Raw genomic sequence first — 20,573 nt, 5'->3', positions numbered from 1 at the left:
GAAGGTAGCTATTTCCAGGGGCACCAATAGTAATGTCAGTTTTGAGTCTTGGGTTTGCTTTTGTTTGTTTACAAGGCGATGAAATGTTTAAGGAAAAAATAAATTCTACCAATCCATGTTGAGTGAACATTTCAATCCTTGTAAAGACCAAAGTCAGCTGCCACCATGCCATGCAAACCTTATAGTACATGACATGTTAAATCGGTAACCTCGAAAGGGACTTCTGAGAAGCTATGAGTAAAAGGCACACACAAAATGCCTCTGAGATGAATTCACAAATGAAATGGAAAAGGATAACTGTGTACATCCAAGAAGAATAGTAATTATCAGAAAACAAGAACACTTCTAAATTGAAAGAATCCCTAAAGTAAAAGAAGACCAAAGAAAAAGAAATAAAGATGAGAAGTGAAATGAGGCGGAAATGGTGAGCGACAAGGAGATACACTGAGAAAAAAAGTAGCTAAAGTTAGTGTGTTATTATTTCAGCAAAATTAAGTATATCAATACTGAGAAATATGACTTGAAATAGATTCAGTACCTCAAGCAGAAACATAAACAAATAACATCTGGGTTTTTCTTTTGATAACCAGTATTTTAAATACAAAAATCTAAAAATTTTATCTTTGTGTAAGAGTTACACATTTATCATACCAATCAATAACAAAAAGGCGCTATAAATACTGTATGGAAATAAATGTCCTAACAGATGTTAACCAGACATCAGTCTTCACCGGTAAGGATTAGATTTGAAGGTGTTTGCAGATAATTAAAACTTGTTTTTATAACATAACTTAGCAGCTAAGTAGTATAATGAAAATGGGATATTCAAATTATAAGATATAAAATATTAAAGATAGAAGAACATGTTTATTTTTTCAATATAAATATTGTTACAGCTCAGAGAAACAGTATGAAATCTCAGGGCTCATGAAAGGCCACATTCTAGAGATAGTGATTGACAGGTATGGTAATTCCCCTACAGCGTGGTGCCTGTTGTCATGGAGTAGCATGTCTCCTACAGGGTACTACCAGCAGGTTCATGTAGGAAGAGCCAATAGTCCATGTGAGAAACCCCGGAAGGCTAAAGATAGAAGGAAATATTTGTGCCACGTTGAAGAGCAAGTTCACCAGGTGAATTGGCATGTGGCTAGGGTACAACTTCCCATACATATATAAATAATGAAACACACAAAAAATTATCAGAAAAGTATTTTATTATTATTAGAGTCACGATTAGCACTCTCCTCATCAGGGGAGTTTTAGGTTTTTTTCTAGCCCTACTCTATACTTTTTAAACACAGTCTCCAAGTTTCAAAATAAAAGTTTCTTATTTTTAATTCAAATCTCAATTAAAATAAAACAAAAACCGAAAATGTAGAAGTTCCTTATTTTGACCATCTATATATCATACACAACAAAAAGACTGATAAAATTCCACTAAACACAACAGCTAGATCCGTATTCCCGTTACTGCTTAAGCCCATTCCAATAAGGATTTTATACCAAATCTGCCCTTGCCAAGGCTACCTGGGGCCTTCATTTTATTATTTGCAATGGACAATTTTAACTTCACATCCATGTTGGCTTCCTTACATCCTAGATGCACATACAGCCAGATTTTTTCCCATCAGATGTGATTTGATCCTCCAAATTCGGAATGCCTTGATGACCTCCTCTTTATCTAAAGATCACTTTAAAAAGCCTGAAGTATTTGGCTCTTCCCTAAATCTTTGGCCAGATGTAATGTCATCCTCCCATTGGCTTTCTTTGTCCAAACTACATTAGCCTTATCTCAGATCTTCAAACAAGTTATATTTCCTGCCTAAGATCTTTCTATGAGTGAGTGAAAGGTGTGACGAAGATAGTTCCTCTTTGCCCCCAAAGGTTTCATTGATCACGCTGATAATGAATTTACTGTTATTTTAATCTCTTACTGTTATACTCAGGCTTAAATTCTCTACCCTACACACTTCAGTTGACATAATTTTAATTTCCACTGTGATGCTTCTCTCTCTTCAGTCAACACTCTCTCCTCACAGGGTTTCATCCAGATCAGGAGTCAGTAACATTTTTGACAAAGAGCCAGATAGTAAATATTGCAGGCTTTGTGTTGCCAAGAGGCAAATTTATGGAACTTTCCCTGCTGAAAAATTTCCCTGTATTTTACATTTTAGACTTATAAATGCCACACGTACTTATAACTCATGAGCCATACAAAAATAGGTGGCAGACCAGATCTGGCTCATGGGCTATAATAGTTTTCCAACCCCTCACCTAGATTCATGACTTTAGGCATGATCTATAGGCTACGATGATCTAACTCACATCTCTAGCCAAGTCAACTTGTCAGTGCCTACTTGATGTCTCCACTTGGATTCTAACTAGCGTCTTAATTTAAGATTAAAAAATGTAAAATCAATCACACATACGCACCTACCCACACCTCTGTCACTTGCAAACTGCCTCATGTCATCAAGACTTTGCCATATCACTAAAAGTGACCATAATCCCCCATGTCCCTAAATCCAAATACCTTGATATAATTCTTGCTCAGTAAATTCAATCATCTTCAAATCAACTTCCAATCTCAACTGATTTTCTCCAACTTTATTGCTACACTCATAATCCCAACTACCATCATCCTTCAACTGGACAGGTGCAATAGTCAGCTAAATGAACCCCCTTCCTTCACTAGTGTACCCTTCCACAATAGTACACCCTCCTAAGAGCTAACCTCATCGTATCACACATCCATCATACACTTTTCAATGTAGTTAATTTATATTCACATTTTGATATAAGATCTAGATTTGGTCCCTGAGAACACTCATGTAATCTCTCTCCATGCTCTTCCTTCATGGACATTCCAGCCAAACCGGCCTTCTTTTCTTTGTAAGAAACTATCAAGCTCTCTTTTTAAATTACAGAATCTTTATATCTGCCCTTCTTTCTGCTCAGAGCACCCCAGATCTTCAAAGTACCTTCCTCTTTGTCTTCACTCAACTCTCAAATGAAATATTACCTCCTCAGAGAGAAAAATGCTCTGAAATACCTACAGCCAGATCAGTGCCTTCCTCCTTGACAGTTTTACTCAGCCATGTTATCACATGTAATCTTCTTCGTAGTAGTGTACTTTATAGCCCTTCACACCATTGCTTTTTTTAGGTATTTGTATGTCTTCCTCCTCTTTCCCTCCTCACTACAGTATAGCCAATTCTGTCTTTGCCTTCTTCACTGCTATATCCCCTAGTGCCTGGTAGGCTTTCTATAAACAGCCATTTATTGACTTATTGACTACATGTATATGCTAATCCTTTTTACTAATTGTTGTTACACTATAAATTTCTCTTCTCCCTCTCTTCGCTTCCCTCTTCTCATGTCCCTTGATGCTTCCTACTCAATATTAACATGGACATCATTTTGTGTCTTCAGCATTTCTCTTTTCATTATATTATGATAGGTTAATTTTCCTAAGAAAACACTATTTTGACAAAAGCAAAGCATTAAAGTAAAGCAGCATAGGATCAATTTTTTCCTATTGAAAAGGAAACACCATCTTTCCGAGAAGACAATTCCACCAGGAAACAAAACAAACACACACATTTCCGGTAAGTCCTAGTTCCCAAGACTTGAAGCCAGTATGTTTTTCCACTTTCAAGTATCCTTGACTGTAGAGACAAAAGGTATCCACTTAGAGATATTAACTCATTACCACTGCCTAAATTTGGTTTCCAAAAACACAACTTAATATGACATCAATGGATGTGATAATCATTTGAAAGTAGCTTTATCAAAATCATCCAACAGAACAAGTTACTTTCCTAATTAGCATCCTCGGTTAAATACCTAAATCTGATGAATAATAAGTTATGCATTATGCTAAATTGCATTGGCTCACTATCTTAGAATGCTTTCAAACTAATTAAAAATGAGATATTCAGTGATGAGAAACATAAAAAGATAAAAACCTATTTCAATCAGTTTAAATTAGAATTTAACATTTCTTCAATACGCTCTTTTGTAGTCAATTGCAAGAGTAATAAAGCAAAATTATTGAGTCTATAATAGTGACCGTTCAAAATTCATAGTGAATTATTAAAAAGAAAACTAAGGTCCCTGCCAACTTTCCACCTCACTTCAAAGCATAGCCAAGGTCATTACAACAGCAAGTAAAAGACTCCACACAATTCCCACTTCTTCGCCTCTATTCTGTTACTTCTGGAATCTTCTACTACTCCAAATTGTGTGTTTGCTCCAGACTCAGCAGTTCTCACCACCTTGTTCTTCCAATTGCCATCTTCTCTGTGCGGACTTTCTTGACTACCCAGTTAAAAATTATCCTATCAAAATTATCTGATCCCCATCCAGGATTACTTTTCACCATCTAACTTACGATACTTTGCATATTTATGTGGCTCATTGTCTGTTATCTGTCTCCCTAAGTTAGAATGCGAGCTTCATGATGGCAGAGTTTTGGTCAATTTCCTTCACTCAATAATTCCTGACCCAAAGTAAACACTTCATAAGTATTTTTTGAATATACTAATATATAGTCCGAATTATCAAGGAACTTATAAATAAATAAAGACACAACCCAGCATATAGTGCAGCTTGAGAAATATTGATAGTGTGGTACAGGAGGAGGTATGTAAACTATGAGAAGCAACAGTTAAATAAGAAGCAATCCAGAAAGACACACAGTGTGGGTGACATCTGAGTTAAAGGACAGAAGGTAAGAAGATAACCAGATGGAGAAAAGAGAGGAAGATCTTACAAACAAGCATCAGAAGTTACCATAAGAAAAGCAAGTACAAAATCATCAGAAGAAAAACAATTGCATCCCAGTTATTACCACAAACATAATTAACTATGAAAACCCAGAACAGTTCATGCTTTGATAATGCTAAAGTTGATACGTAGATTAAGATGTGATATAACAATCTGCAAATCTTAGTTTTCAGAAAACCTTTTTAGGCAAGATATGATGATTTAAGGAAGAAAAGTTGCTGATGGATGAGGCATGTTGTCCCTTAAAGACAAACACTATGAAGACTGAGTACAGCCTTTATAATGGAAAGGTGCCACGTTTTTTCTTTTTTAAGTCCTTGGAATCTCAGTTGGCAACTTTGAAATTCATGTGTAATTCATGAGTTTTTTTAAAAGAAATGTAATAAGTAACACAAGTGATTCTAGAGCTTGTCTTTAGGCTGAGGTAGATATTGGCATTATAAATTGAAGTGCTAGAAAGGAACGATAAGAATTAAGAATAAGCAGTAATTTCTGCCAAGATCTGTGGCACCCAGTCTCACACATAAGGCTTTTTGGAATCTCTTGGTTTCCAAGGTTCAGGCTCTCATACTCTAGTTTGTACATAAAGGACTTAAGTTATTCTTAAAGCACAGTTTTAGCACTTCACACCAGGAGATGGTTATGAGACTGATCACAGGATAAAGTGAAATAGGATGTGTGCCTACTTGTAGAAGGAACCTCGTTCCTTTTGCCATTCTATTCCTACTTTTCTGGCAGGAAAGTCCTAGAAAAAATTTCATATACAGATTAATTTTAAACAATTTACATTATATTTTACTATTATTAGCTTCTAGAATATCTTAGCTTAGGCTGGCCCTGGTGGCTCACACTTGAAATCCCAGCATTTTGGGAGGCTGAATTGGGCGGATCAACTGAAGTCAGGAGTTTGAGACTAGCCTAGCCAACATGGTCAAACCTAGTCTCTACTAAAAATCCAAAAATTAGCCGGGTGTGGTGATGCGTACCTGTAATCCCAGCTACGCAGGAGGCTGAGGCAGGAGAACCATTGAGCCTGGGAGGTGGAGGCCGCAGTGAGCCAAGATTGTGTCACTGCACTCCAGCCTGGGCAACAGAGCAAGACTCTGTCTCACAAAAACAAAAAACAAACAAACAAAAAAAGAGTATCTTAGCTTATATATTTCTCCCATCTGATCCTACCACTTTACTTCCTTTTTCCTGTTTATACCAATTATTTCTATTCCTCTTTACATATAGGCAGAAAGATAAGACTAAAATGTGTCATAGACAATGACATCTAGTAAATTGACATATTCTTCATGTTTAATTCCACAACAGATTTCAAATACAACCAAAATCTCCAAATAAAATCTTAATTCTAAATTGAGTGCTTGTACAGTCTTCAAATATGTTCAAATAGAACATCAAAGCTCAATAAAAATAGTTATATCACTTGGGATGGTGTTTAAAATATTTTTTCCTAAATAAATTCAGCTTCAGAGGATGAGAAAACCTTCGTTAGGAGATGTTTTAAAGAACAAATTAAGTTAAATGTGAAGGAAATCATACTTTATTTTGTTGAATAGTAAGATTTTTTTGTTGCTATTGTGAATTAATGCCATCCAAATATTGATTCAATTTAGTAAAAGAAAAAAGTCTAAATTATCAACTTCTTTCCTTATAAAAATGAAATATGCTATAAATTGCATTTTTTCCATGGCAATGACCCTGATGATCAGAGAGGTTAAAACCTAAAAACATTTAAAATCATCTAATCTAAATTATAAAAAATAAATCCCTTTCTTCAGAAAAAATAATTTTTTAAGGAAGCACTCAAAAACCAATCTCTACTAGTAGATATACAGCATACACATCTCTTACTATCTCCCATGCAGACTGCATAAAAAGGCGTGCTGGCTACTTTTAAGAAAACAACATTCAGATGTCTGGAAAGTATCTGAAATGCATGATTAATCTACACAGATAATTTTCTCAAGAAACCAAATTTTGAAGACAAGTAATTCAAAAGTCTATTGTCTATAAAGTAAATCCGCTGGTATTCTTAAACTGCTGTAATCCTTTCTCTGTTTACCTTATAGTGTGCACCTCTCAAGCTATGGGAATGCATGTCATCTCTAAGAAGAGCTGACTGCTTTTGTAGGAAAAAGCTGTTGGAAATGACTGTTAGGATTTCAAATGTTTGGGAGTGTGTATTCATGTGGGTTTTACGTGTTGAATATTTGCATTTATAATTTTAAGATGCTTAAATCAAAAACTAAAATGACCTATGCAACATAATTCTGCCATAGGATAAATTAAATTCAATTAAATGTTCCCATACAAATTATTATCTACCACAATGTAAAAATATTTATATATCACAAAGATGTAAGAAACACTGACTTCTATTATACAGCAGAGTTCAATTTCACTACTACTTAGCTTGATGATATTTTAAGGTCATGTCTCTTGGAATACACATTCAATATTCATTGCCAAGTGTCTGAGCTCACCTCTCTTGAAGCAATATTCAATTATCAAATGAAAATAATTTACCAAGCAACCTCACAAAACACAAACTCTAGGTAGCATCAAGGTTTTTCAAAGTGATTATTCCTTACTGGTCGAGATCCTAAGATATTAAAACTCATAGATCACATGATCTGAGATTTTCTAATTGAAAAGCTGTAGCTGTAAACCTTTCATTCAAAGTCGGATACTACCTTCAGCTGTCAAAAGAATTATGCAATCACTTAAACTTCTGGAATGAAAGAGAAAATGAAGGGAACAATAAAAGTAACTGAAATGCACTGAGAAATGAATATAAGGAACCAAATGGAGGCAAAGACAGAGAGAGAGAGAGAGAGGGCTGTTTATCTAACCTTCCCTTCTTGAGTGGGTTTTCTCTGATATCTCTAGAGAACAACTGGATGGGTAACAATGAAATACAAAACACAAGATATTGTCTTCCTATAATTACTTGTAATGATTCCAGGATGGCATAATTTGAGAACCTGCTAAATAGGACAACAAAGTGATCTGCTTTTCCAAAATTTTGCCCCTTACCTTATATATTATTTCATGGTGAAGATCAATAAAACTGAAAATTGGAATTGCCAGATATTATCAGATTTTATTTTTTGAATGCTTAACAGCTGACCCAAAATCTGGTCATAAAAATGGAAGTTAAATTAAATTGTCCTCAAAATTTAAGTTTGCTACATTTGTAAGAACCACTTGCTTCTTCAAAATCTCAAACTTTCTCATATCTAGCAGCAAATTGAAATTAGGAATTTAAGCATGTAAATTCATCATGGAAACCAAATTGATTAAAATTTTCTGTGTATTCATGATAATGTTTAAAATTTTTGCTACATTTAAACCCTAAGTTAGTTACAAAAACCCTAAAATTATGCTTGTTTAAAAACTTGGGCTAACTTGCTTTTGAAAACATACTGACATATTCGTTCCATTCTTCTTATAATTATTTTTTTGTCACTCCCAAGCAGCACACCATTGTATATATCCCCAAAACGGCACTTCTTTGTTAAAGCCATTAAGACAGAAATATTTTTGAGCCAGATGCAATGGCTCATGCCTGTAATCTCAGTACTTTGGGAGGCCTAGGTTAGAGGACTGCTTGAGGATAGGAGTTTTTGACCTGCCTGGGCAACATAGCAAGACCCAGTCTTTACAAATGAAATGAAAATAAAATATAAAATAAACTGGCTGGACAAAGTAGTGCACACCTGTGGTCATAGCTACCAGGAGGCTGAGATGAGAGGACCATATGAACCCAGGAGTTTGGGGCTGAGAATGAGCTATGACTGCACCACTGCACTTCAGCCAGAACTATGGGTTGGTGAGTTAGAAATAAGTTCTCAGTTCTGAATATAATAACTGCTCCTGGCACTCCCCAGAATGAGCTGGGTTTTCTTTTGCCTCTCTATAGTCCCTCTTCCTCAGGAAATACCCCCATGGTTCTGCCCGCTGTGCTATTAATTACACCAATGCTTATTATATGTCAGTTCAGTTTTATCTAGATTCTCCCAAAGTCAGTGCTGAACTTAGTTGTTTGAAAATGTATATATTGTAATAGTTACCAAAAAGACCAAATACAGCTAGATATTTATGCTATTTGTTTTATTTCCATCGTAGGTATATTTCCTTTTAAAATTCATATATATCTTTCTCTAAGGATTGTCTCCGTTTTCAGATGTTAAGCACTTTCTCATGCACACACCACCTAAGCAGCAAAGACAGAGTCCACGTCAGGGAATGTCACATTCAGTATAAGTACCTATCATTCTGTAACTCAGAAGTAGGAAAATGGATGTCCTCAAGCAGATGCTTTTCTTGACAGATACAAAAATTTGACAAGGATCACTGACTTACTTCCAACCCACCATTCATCCCTTTTCTCTTATTTTGACCCTAAGGGTCCCAGAGGGATAATGGCACTACATTCCTATTTAGAATTCAGATTTCAGATTGCATTTCTTATATCATTGTTTATAAGTAGTGGTTGCACACAGTCGCGATAATACTATGACATTAATCTACATTCCTCGTTAAATCGATTTTTGTCTTCCATTTTTGAGCTTAGCTACAATTTCTCACACGGTTTCTCTAGGAAGATTCCCCAATGACTGAAACATTTAGAACATGGTCCATTCATAAATACGACACTGGGATTCCCCAATGACTGAAACATTTAGAACATGGTCCACTCATAAATACGACACTGGGATTCCCCAATGACTGAAACATTTAGAACATGGTCCATTCATAAATACGACACTGGGATTCCCCAATGACTGAAACATTTTGAACATGGTCCATTCATAAATACGACACTGGGATTCCCCAATGACTGAAACATTTAGAACATGGTCCACTCATAAATACGACACTGGGATTCCCCAATGACTGAAACATTTAGAACATGGTCCATTCATAAATACGACACTGAGATTCCCCAATGACTGAAACATTTAGAACATGGTCCATTCATAAATATGACACTGGGATTCCCCAATGACTGAAACATTTAGAACATGGTCCATTCATAAATATGGCTTTAGGATTCCCCAATGACTGAAACATTTAGAACATGGTCCATTCATAAATATGACACTGGGATTCCCCAATGACTGAAACATTTAGAACATGGTCCATTCATAAATACGACACTGGGATTCCCCAATGACTGAAACATTTAGAACATGGTCCATTCATAAATATGACATTGGGATTCCCCAATGATTGAAAAATTTAGAACATGGTCTATTCATAAATGTGAAGAGCTTGTGTAGAAAGTATAATTTACTTATCCTATTATGCTTAAGAAATTATGTGAAATAATGTGAAAATAATCTTAAAACATTTGCTTGCATATTTGCTGCAAGAGTCATACTTCATTGATACTTAATCATAATCTTGGACATGGTGGGTCCCAATAACCAATATTTAATGCAAGTCTGTAAACTTAATAGAGAGAAAACCTTATTTATAAATTTTCATGTGTTCTTTTCTTGACAATAAGGAGCTGTGAGATTTGTATTTTAAAAGATACTTAGTAATAAAAACTTTAATTTTTAAAACTTTTATTTTTAAATTCTGCTTAATTGCATAAAAGTTAAAAGGTAATATTTAATATATAATGAGGCTTATTGAGCTAGATGATGATATGCAGCTTGGGTTATACTTGCAATTATAAGATTTGCTCATTATACCTAAGCAATCTCCTTCACTCAATCTAGCTACCACTAAGGAAGCAAAATTCCCTGAATCATAATATCAAAGCATTCCATTATGTTTTCTATTAAGTTGTTTTGTTCTTTGAATCATTGTCTATTTTAATTTATCCTTTTAGAAAGAAAACAAATTACTTAACTTGCATTTCCCACTAGAAGCTTCACAACAGCTAGACTTGGAATTGATTTCAGGCCATTTTTTAATAAATGATGGTCCCTAGTGAAAGATAGAATACTTGAGCCATCAATATTGAGTAAATAAAAGGGTTTGGGTAAATAAGAGAGAAGATACCTATTTTTCTCAAATATTTTAAATATCTAATAACCTATTCCTCATCTAAAACAAGCCACAATTACTGGAAATGATGGTCAGAGGAAGGTATTAGCAACCCTGTGTAATACTACATGTCATGTTGGATCACTATTACAGAGAAACAGTTGTCATGCTGCATTTTAGTAATTCTACACATCACCAGAGAAATAGACAACTCTTATAGCCACAGAAATCCAACGTAGCTACTGTCTACATATTCTTGTTTTAGACCTTTGGTGAAAAAAACTACTACGTGTATTGAATATATTTTACATTAGTTTTATCACAAAAAAGAAAAATGAGAATTCTATTAGATGCAAATACAAATTCTGAATGACAGGAAAGAAAAAATAAAATCAAAGCTGATCTTAATTAACAAAATGTATTATCTGCTTACATGTATATACAACTGTTCATATACAAAGGCACAGATGCATTTGTGGTTTTGAAAAAATATCTATTTCATTTCAAATCTTCATTGAACAATATTACATATGGCAAGAAAACTGATCTTTTTGAAGGATCTTTTAAAAAGTGTTAAACTTTATTAGATACTCCAAACTAGCAAAGCTCAACTTCATCACAATTATATAATAACACTGCACACTTTCAATTTTATCTGGAGAAATATACCTATCCCTTGAAATAACTCTGTAAACTTCCTGCTCACAGATTTCATTTCAAGCCTTGAAAATGCAGAAAATCAATGCTGAATACACTTGCCCCGAAAGGAAAAGAAAATTTCAGGGGTGTCAGGATGTTTTATCACATAAAATACAGAATTGCAATTTGTATCTGAGCAGGCAACACACCTCCAAAAATAATACAATACTTATCACAAAATACATTCACAGATACTAGATTTGGCACAAACCACTCCATACAGCTATTGATGAAATCAGTATTGAAAGCCTTATTCCAAAATCTATGGCCCTTTTCTACTCTCCAACTGACATTTCAGGATGCCACAACATTGCAGCTCCACTCTCTCATTAATTTCCCCTAAATACACTTGGCAGAAGAACGAGAAACGTCACATTTTTCATTTAATTTCTAAAGAACATCACATCCTTTAAGAATAGGTTCTTGAAATTTTAAAATGTAAAACATAAAAACCCTAAAGAGACAAACATCCAAAAACATAAAAACCCTAAAGAGACAAACGTCCAAAAACTTTTCTTCAAAATCACAACAACTTTATATGCTACATGTTCCTGTAAAATACCACATACACAAACTCACAGGCACACCCACCCACCCAAAACACACACACTCCCATATATATGGCCTCGTAATACCTCACATATATATACATATCATCAATTACAACAGAGAAAAGCCAATTTCAGAAAGATGGCTTCAATTTTGATGCATTTACTCACACCTAATTCTATTTCAATTTAACTGCAGAGATATTACAATACCCTGTAACAAAAACCTGACGGAAGATTGTAACAAATTGCTTAAACATCAAACCAAAGACTAAACATAATTTCATCACAAAGTGAAATTCGCATCCAACTCGCAAAGAATTAGAAAATCCTTGCACTTACCTTGGCCTTGTCCATTCCCCAGATGACCCCAAAACACCACCGTCATCATCAACAGCCCCGGAGCCCACGTCCACATCCTTCTAGTGACACGCTCGTGTCTTCTGGCCATTGCATCTTAAACTCTGCATATTCAGTGGGGTGGATGTGAAAGTACAATAAATTACATTCTTAGAGAAATACACTATGACTCAAATCCCATATCTAATATGCACTGTGCATTTCTGAATTATCCTGCCTACAAGGAGGTACATTTGAAAATCATGCTTCCCTTTAGGGTTGTCATATTGATGATTAATACGAAAGCTCATTCATTTTTAATCTTTAAGCATTCATCTGAATTACATTTTTAATATCATTTTCCAAAACAGGCCACTTAACCTATGAATGTTAAAAAGTACTCCCGATATACATATTGGAGTTCAGTCAAGCAAAAGCATGGTGTATGGACACTACTTAAGTATAACTTGATATTTAGGCAAATTGATGAATTTAACATACCATATAATCTCTACATATATACAAAAGGACTTTTCAACACATTTATGTAAGTTTTGCATAAATACCCTTGAAAATATTCTCAAGTTTTAAGTGGTATTCTAATTATGTCAGTAATTTTAACTGAATAAAGAGATGCATCATGTGCAAAAACTAATCTTGTTTACTTAAAATTGAGAGTAAAATTCATTATAGAAGGTACAAAACACTTGTAATTTTGATTTCAGATATATGACCCACAGGAACCTTCATATATACAAATATTATACACATATATGACAATGTATATTTGAATGTTCATTTTGAAACTGCTTTTCATACTGATACATGAAAATACTTAAGTGTCCACCAAAGCAAGGTTATTTATTCATACATTTGAATGATATACAGTAGCTCAAAAGAATAAACTTGAGTTGCATGTACTAATATGGATAAGTGTCCAAAATGAAGAGTGAAGAAAAACTAGCAAATTTAATAATGATAAGTTCAAAATTATACCTTTCATATGTAAACATGTGCAATAGTTAAAACTATAAATTTTATGTTGCATAAATATATAATACAGTATAATAACGCATAAGAATGAGAAACACCTTCAAGACCAAAGTTAGGAAATTACAAGACTACAATTTAAATGGTTAGTAGGTGGAATTTTAAATCAGAGGTTACTCCTAAATCCCAATTTTTCCACAGTTGACAAAATAACGGAGTTAAGAAAAATAAACTTAATGATTTCCAGAATGAATGCTTTATTCAAAATGCTACGTAATTACAATTCTAATAAACTTGCAAGGGAATCCAGTCACCCAGAAATTTTTTATGCCTTTCTCCTACATCACGAAAGGGGAAGATTTAATTACCAACTTTGCATTACTTAACGTCAGACTCATAGTATCAGAGCTAAAGAGAAATTGAAGAAACACCTAACTCAACCTCTCCATTTTAAATGACCAAATGAGTTGAGAAGGTTACAATGACATTTCTAAGTTCATATGTAAAAACAGAATTTTGATGACAATGACAGTTTAAGTACTAATAAACACTCCTGGAAAAGTTACTGTAATCCAGGTTATTTTACTGTGCTAAATGCCTTACATTCTTTACCCAATTCAGTTTTCACAGAAATCCTATGAACAAAGCACTTCCAAAATTTACCACTTCACAGCTAAGAAAAGAAGGCTTAGAGAAATGCTACACGATCCCCTAGTCATGAGGTTAGTAGGTACCACTGTGGAGACTGAGGCAAAACAGGACGATTTCAAAGCCTATGCTCTGAACAAGTAAACACTAAGCAGGAATTTAGTTCTAGATCTCCCAGTTGTAGTCCAATAATCAGCCAAAACATGATGCTGAGAAGAGGGGAAAGAAAGATGTCTTGTATGTGGAGCCTCATGTATTTGATCCCAAATACATCTTCATATTGAAAATCATTAGAGCACAAGGCAATAGAATTATTAGTTTGTTTCTAAAATCATCAACCTTTCCCAAGTTGAACATACAAATATATTTTATCATATATATACTATATGTGTGTATAGCGTGTGTTTATCTAAGTATTCCTGTGGTTTATATATCTGGATTTGGAATTACAAGTGTTTTGTGATTTATTATTTATTTATTATTATACTTTGAGTTTTGGGGTACATGTGCACAACGTGCAGGTTTGTTACATATGTATCCATGTGCCATGTTGGTGTGCTGCACCCATTAACTCGTCATTTAGCATTAGGTGTATCTCCTAATGCTGTCCCTGCCCCCTCCCCCCACCCCACAACAGTCCCCAGAGTGTGATGTTCCCCTTCCTGTGTCCACGTGTTCTCATTGTCTCCCTCTGTTGCTCTGGCTGGAGTCAGTGGTGTGATCATAGCTCACTGCAGACTCCAAGTCCTAGGCTCAAGCGATACTTTTGCCTCGGCCTCTCAAGTAGCTCGGACTACAGGCACGCACCACCATCCCTGGCTAATTGTTTTACAGAGATGGGTCCCACCGTGTTGCTTGACTGGTCTCAGCCGCCTTAGGTCAAGGGATCCTCCCACCTAGACTTCCGAAAGCACTGAGATTACAGGTGTCAGCCACCGTGCGTTTTTTGATTTCTTCAATTAATTTTACTTATACACTTGATTACACAAGATTAATTTTGTGTACATAATGAATCTCTTTTGAGGTTTAAGTTACTGATTAATTAGAGTACCACTTAACAAGCGTGTCATCCCAGCACTTTGGGAGGCTGAGGTGGGCGGCTCACCTGAGGTCAGGCATGAGCCACCGTGCCCGGCTTACACACATTCTTTTCACTCCTGCTTGCAGATCTCTGTTCCCTTCTAATTCCAGTGGAACCACTTTCACTTAGTATCAAAATATCCAGATCCACTCATCAAAGTGTAAATAATCCTTCAGTAAATTACATTTGCAAATCTATTTTTATGTAATATTTCCTTAACTTCTTCTTACCTACATCCAGTAGTCATTTTACAAGGCAGAATTTTTTCTATTTTATATATAACTGAGGCAGTATTTGAAAAAAATCTCAAAACACTCTTCAGAAAGGACTGGCATCTAAAACACCAGTTCCAATATATGTTTTAGTAACATTTTAAAGGACAGATGGTTTTCGAAAAGTTATTATAATTTAAAAAAATGTAACCTTCCTCTCTGAGTTCATGTTTATGGAAAACTAATATTTCATAAATGCCAAGTTACTATGATGTATTATCTAAATGCTGCCCCTGCCATTCTATAAATAGAAAAATCATAACCTTCTAACTAACTTTGGTATTAGACAACAACTGTGCTGATGAAAAGTAAAATCAATTCATTTAAAAAAAATTTTCCATGAAAAAAAAACAAGTAACTTGTAAGCAGTATCTTAGATGAACCAAAAAATAAAGTAACATTAACCAGAAAGACATGCCATGGACTTCTCTAATCTTTTTTTGGAACACCCTTTTCATGCATATGAAAATAAAAATTAAATATAAAATACCTACTTTATGTATGTACTTTTACTTGTGTCTATTGTTCTTTAAAGATTAAAATAACTCTTTTGAGAAGTGTCTGTTCATGTCCTCTGCCCACTTTTTGATGGGGTTGTTTTTATCTTGTAAATTTGTTTGAGTTCATTGTAGATTCTGGATATTAGCCCTTTGTCAGATGAGTAGGTTGCAAAAATTTTCTCCCATTGTGTAGGTTACCTGTTCACTCTGATGATAGTTTCTTTTGCTGTGCAGAAGCTCTTTAGTTTAATGAGATCCCATTTGTCGATTTTGGCTTTTGTTGCTATTGCTTTTGGTGTTTTAGACATGAAGTCCTTGCCCACGCCTATGTCCTGAATGGTATTGCCTAGGTTTTCTTGTAGGATTTTAATGGTTTTAGGTCTAACATATAAGTCTTTAATCCATCTTGAATTAATTTTTGTATAAGGTGTAAGGAAGGGATCCAGTTGCAGCTTTCTACATATGGCTAGCCAGTTTTCCCAGCACCATTTATTAAATAGGGAAGCCTTTCCCCATTTCTTGTTTTTGTCAGGTTTGTCAAAGATCAGATAGTTGTAGCTGTGCGGCAGCATTTCTGAGGGCTCTGTTCTGTTCCATTGATCTATGTCTCTGTTGTGGTACCAGTACCATGCTGTTTTGGTTACTGTAGCCTTGTAGTATAGTTTAAAGTCAGGTAGCGTGATGCCTCCAGCTTTGTTCTTTTGGCTTAGGATTGACTTGGCGATGCGGGCTCTTTTTTGGTTCCATATGAACTTTAAAGTAGTTTTTTCCAATTCTGTGAAGAAAGTCATTGGTAGCTTGATGGGGATGGCATTGAATCTATAAATTACCTTGGGCAGTATGGCCATTTTCACGATATTGATTCTTCCAACCCATGAGCATGGAATGTTCTTCCATTTGTTTGTATCCTCTTTTATTTCATTGAGCAGTGGTTTGTAGTTCTCCTTGAAGAGGTCCTTCACATCCCTTGTAAGTTGGATTCCTAGGTATTTTATTCACTTTGAAGCAATTGTGAATGGGAGTTCACTCATGATTTGGCTCTCTGTTTGTCTGTTATTGGTGTACAAGAAGACATTTATGCAGCCAAAAAACACATGAAGAATCACTGGCCATCAGAGAAATGCAAATCAAAACCACAGTGAGATACCATCTCACACCAGTTAGAATGGCCATGATTAAAAAATCAGGAAACAACAGGTGCTGGAGAGGATGTGGAGAAATAGGAACACTTTTACACTGTTGATGGGACTGTAAACTAGTTCAACCATTGTGGAAGTCAGTGTGGCGATTCCTCAGGGATCTAGAACTAGAAATACTATTTGACCCAGCCATCCCATTACTGGGTATATACCCAAAGGGCTATAAATCATGCTGCTATAAAGACACATGCACACGTATGTTTATTGCGGCACTATTCACAATAGCAAAGAGTTGGAACCAACCCAAATGTCCAACAACGATAGACTGGATTAAGAAAATGTGGCACATATACACCATGGAATACTATGCAGCCATAAAAAATGATGAGCTCGTGTCCTTTGTAGGGACATGGATGAAACTTGAAAACATCATTCTCAGTAAACTATCGCAAGGACAAAAAACCAAACATCGCATGTTCTCACTCATAGGTGTGAATTGAACAATGAGAACTCATGGACACAGGAAGGGGAACATCACGCTACGGGGACTGTTGTGGGGTGGGGGACGGGGGGAGGGACAGCATTAGGAGATACACCTAATGCTAAATGACGAGTTAATGGGTGCAGGAAATCAACATGGCACATGGATACATATGTAACAAACCTGCACATTGTGCACATGTACCCTAAAACCCTAAAGTATAATAAAAAAAAAAAAAAAGATTAAAGTAACTCCTAAAGCCTGGATAGCTGAGCCCATTGTGCTCTCCTGCCCATAAAATAGATTGGATGTGCAGTGAAAGAGGTAAAACTTAGGCTTTCAGATTAGTTATGACGATGGAAACACAATTCTATTCAATAGTGTTCATCTTGGTCTTTCAAATGTTTAAGGTCACAAGGCAAAAGAGAACAGACTTTAAGAATGTTCTTGTATTACTTCTCGTCTTACCCAATAGCTACATTAGTTCAATTAGGCCAGTGTTTTGGAGTAAACAGCATTGCGAAATGTGTCGTGAAGTCCGGAGGCTCCACCACCTACCTCCAGGTAGTTGTTCTGTCCGATGGAGCCTAGAGTAATACCTTAGGAGATGCATTACATCTACAGGTACCAACCAGGAAGGGTAGTCTTGAATTAAAGGGCTTTAGAACACGTTATAAGAGCAAATCGAAGCTTCCAGGAATTAGAACCACTTCAATCACAGAGCGTCTCTGGGTTCTATCTATGGCCAGCATCAAGTATCTGTCTGCCCTCCCCGAATGCTTTCTCTCATCATGTGGATCTTCTAGATAGTCTTATTCTTCCCCAGCCAGCCAACTTGATCAACAAGCCTAGGTATATTAGGTATGTATAAAGTTGGTTCTTAAATAAAGTCCATTTCTGTATCTAGGTAAGTAATGTCTTCAGACTTACAATTTTATTGATATCTAGAAAGAGTGACTCTAGTTAGCTTCTAGTGTCAGTTTTTCTAGCAGCTTCTTTAAAAAAAAAATCCTCTCTGGAACAAAGCTTCCTTGCAAGTATTGCTGTTGGCAATAGTCCTCTTTACTGAAATGCTTATCCGGTGAAACTTGCGCTGTGCCAGGGAGCCTGCAGGTTGATGGTCCTTTTGTTCAACTTCTCCATTATAAAGCAACCTCTCTGATCACCCTTTTAAAACTAAAGACCAAAGAATCAAATGAGATCAGGAAGGGACCAGAGCTCACAGGTCATCAACTCCTCTTCTTAGGATATTATAGCACACAGTCTAAGCCCGAAAAACACGGCAGAACTCATTACAGCTCTCGAGTTCCAGTTATTAACATTGATTTTTTCAATGGAAAATTTTCATTAGAAGCTATCACAGGACTCACATTCAGTAATAACTTAGATTAGGATACATACTGGAGCCTTTGTCCTTAGAGTAGATGCCACTGAGTCACTATTAAAAGGAGTCTTTTTGACCTTAGTAAACTCTCACAGGGCTTATCTCAGTCTAAACTGTAACTGGCCTTTACTAGTGATGTCATGTGTAATTCAAATTAATATTGTAATGTATATAAATTGTATATATAGGTATAATACATGCATGTATTTACAATTATTGATTTTATTTTATTTTTTAATAAGATAAAACTTAGAGGTTAAAATATGACTCTAGGCCATTGTGCTTTAGAATGAAGAGCACAGACATGGGTTGGAAATGTAAATTTTGACCCAATTTAATTTCTGTGACAAATTCATTAATGTCTTCAAGGTTCAGGCTCTACGTATGAGACAAATGAAAACAGCTCTAAGATTCCTGAAAACCCTAAAGTATTAAAATTCCACTCTGCCATTAGTTCAGATAAATCATTTGCCAATTTGCCCCACAAGAACCAGGCATCTTTAAATGGTAACATAACATGCACTTCTCTCTCCCAAAGTGTAGTGCATAAACGTTCTGCTTCTGAATAACACAGGATGCCTGCCAAAATGTGCTGTCAGGGGTACTAGTAAGGAAATGTTGTATCAAAACTTCTGCAGATGTGGCCCTGAAATACACATTGTAATAAATCCTCCAGGCCTCTCAAGTTAGGAATAACTGGTTTATAAAATTGTACTTACTTAAAAATTATAGATAAACAGATTTCACTGTAACCCAGTTTTTCTGATCTGAATGAAATAAGGCTCTATATTCAGACTGACTTTTCAGTGAAAAACAACTTAAAATAGTGACAAATCATCTATAAGTTTAAATGAATATAACTAGGAGACCTGAAAACTCAGGTTTAGCAGTCATCTTCCAACAGTTTGAGAGCCCACAGGAGCCACAGAGCCCTCATGTCTCTCCAGAGAAGCGAGGTGATTCTTCCCCCTAAACACCATGCAATTCTTGAAGTGAGTGAAAGCATTCCTGCTCACACTAATACCCTCTCAAGTGAACTCAAAGTTAAGCCATCTCCAGCCAGACCAGATACCCTGGCCCATATCTCATTCATTAATATATGTTGAGAAGCCTTTGTTTCTTGGAAACTACATGAAGTGAATAGGCTGTGGACTCCACTGGACCTAGTGGTCTATATTTAACCAATTCCCTTCACACATATGTATCAGATGCTCTCTTAGTTACGGAGCTGCAGTGGTCAATAAGAAAGCCACAGTCCTGTACTCCTAGGGTTTCAATTCTGAAGACGAAGACAGACACAGAAACCCAACTGAGCAAAGAGAAGAGATTATTACAAAATGTGTCCACATGAAAAGTGAAGCAAGGGACTGAATATACAACAAGGGTGTTGGGGCGAACATTAGATATAATCTGAATTCAGATTATATAAGGTTCATACATATAATTTTTATATATAGATGTGTTAATTTGGGCCGGGCGTGGTGGCTTATGCCTGTAATGCCAGCATTTTGGGAGGCCAAGGCGGATGGATCACTTGAGTCCAGGAGTTTGAGACCAGTCTGATCAACATGGCAAAACCCCATCTCTACTAAAAATAAAAAAGTTAGCCGGGTGTAGTGGTGTGCGCTTGTAGTCCCAGCTACTCAGGAGGCTGAGAAAGGAAAACTGCTTGAACCCAGGAGGCAGAGGTTT

Source organism: Symphalangus syndactylus, chromosome 2 (genome assembly GCF_028878055.3).
Source record: "Symphalangus syndactylus isolate Jambi chromosome 2, NHGRI_mSymSyn1-v2.1_pri, whole genome shotgun sequence".
In the NCBI taxonomy this organism is placed as follows: domain Eukaryota; kingdom Metazoa; phylum Chordata; class Mammalia; order Primates; family Hylobatidae; genus Symphalangus; species Symphalangus syndactylus.
The sequence above is the reverse complement of the archived record's forward strand: the minus strand, read 5'-3'. Positions refer to the sequence as shown.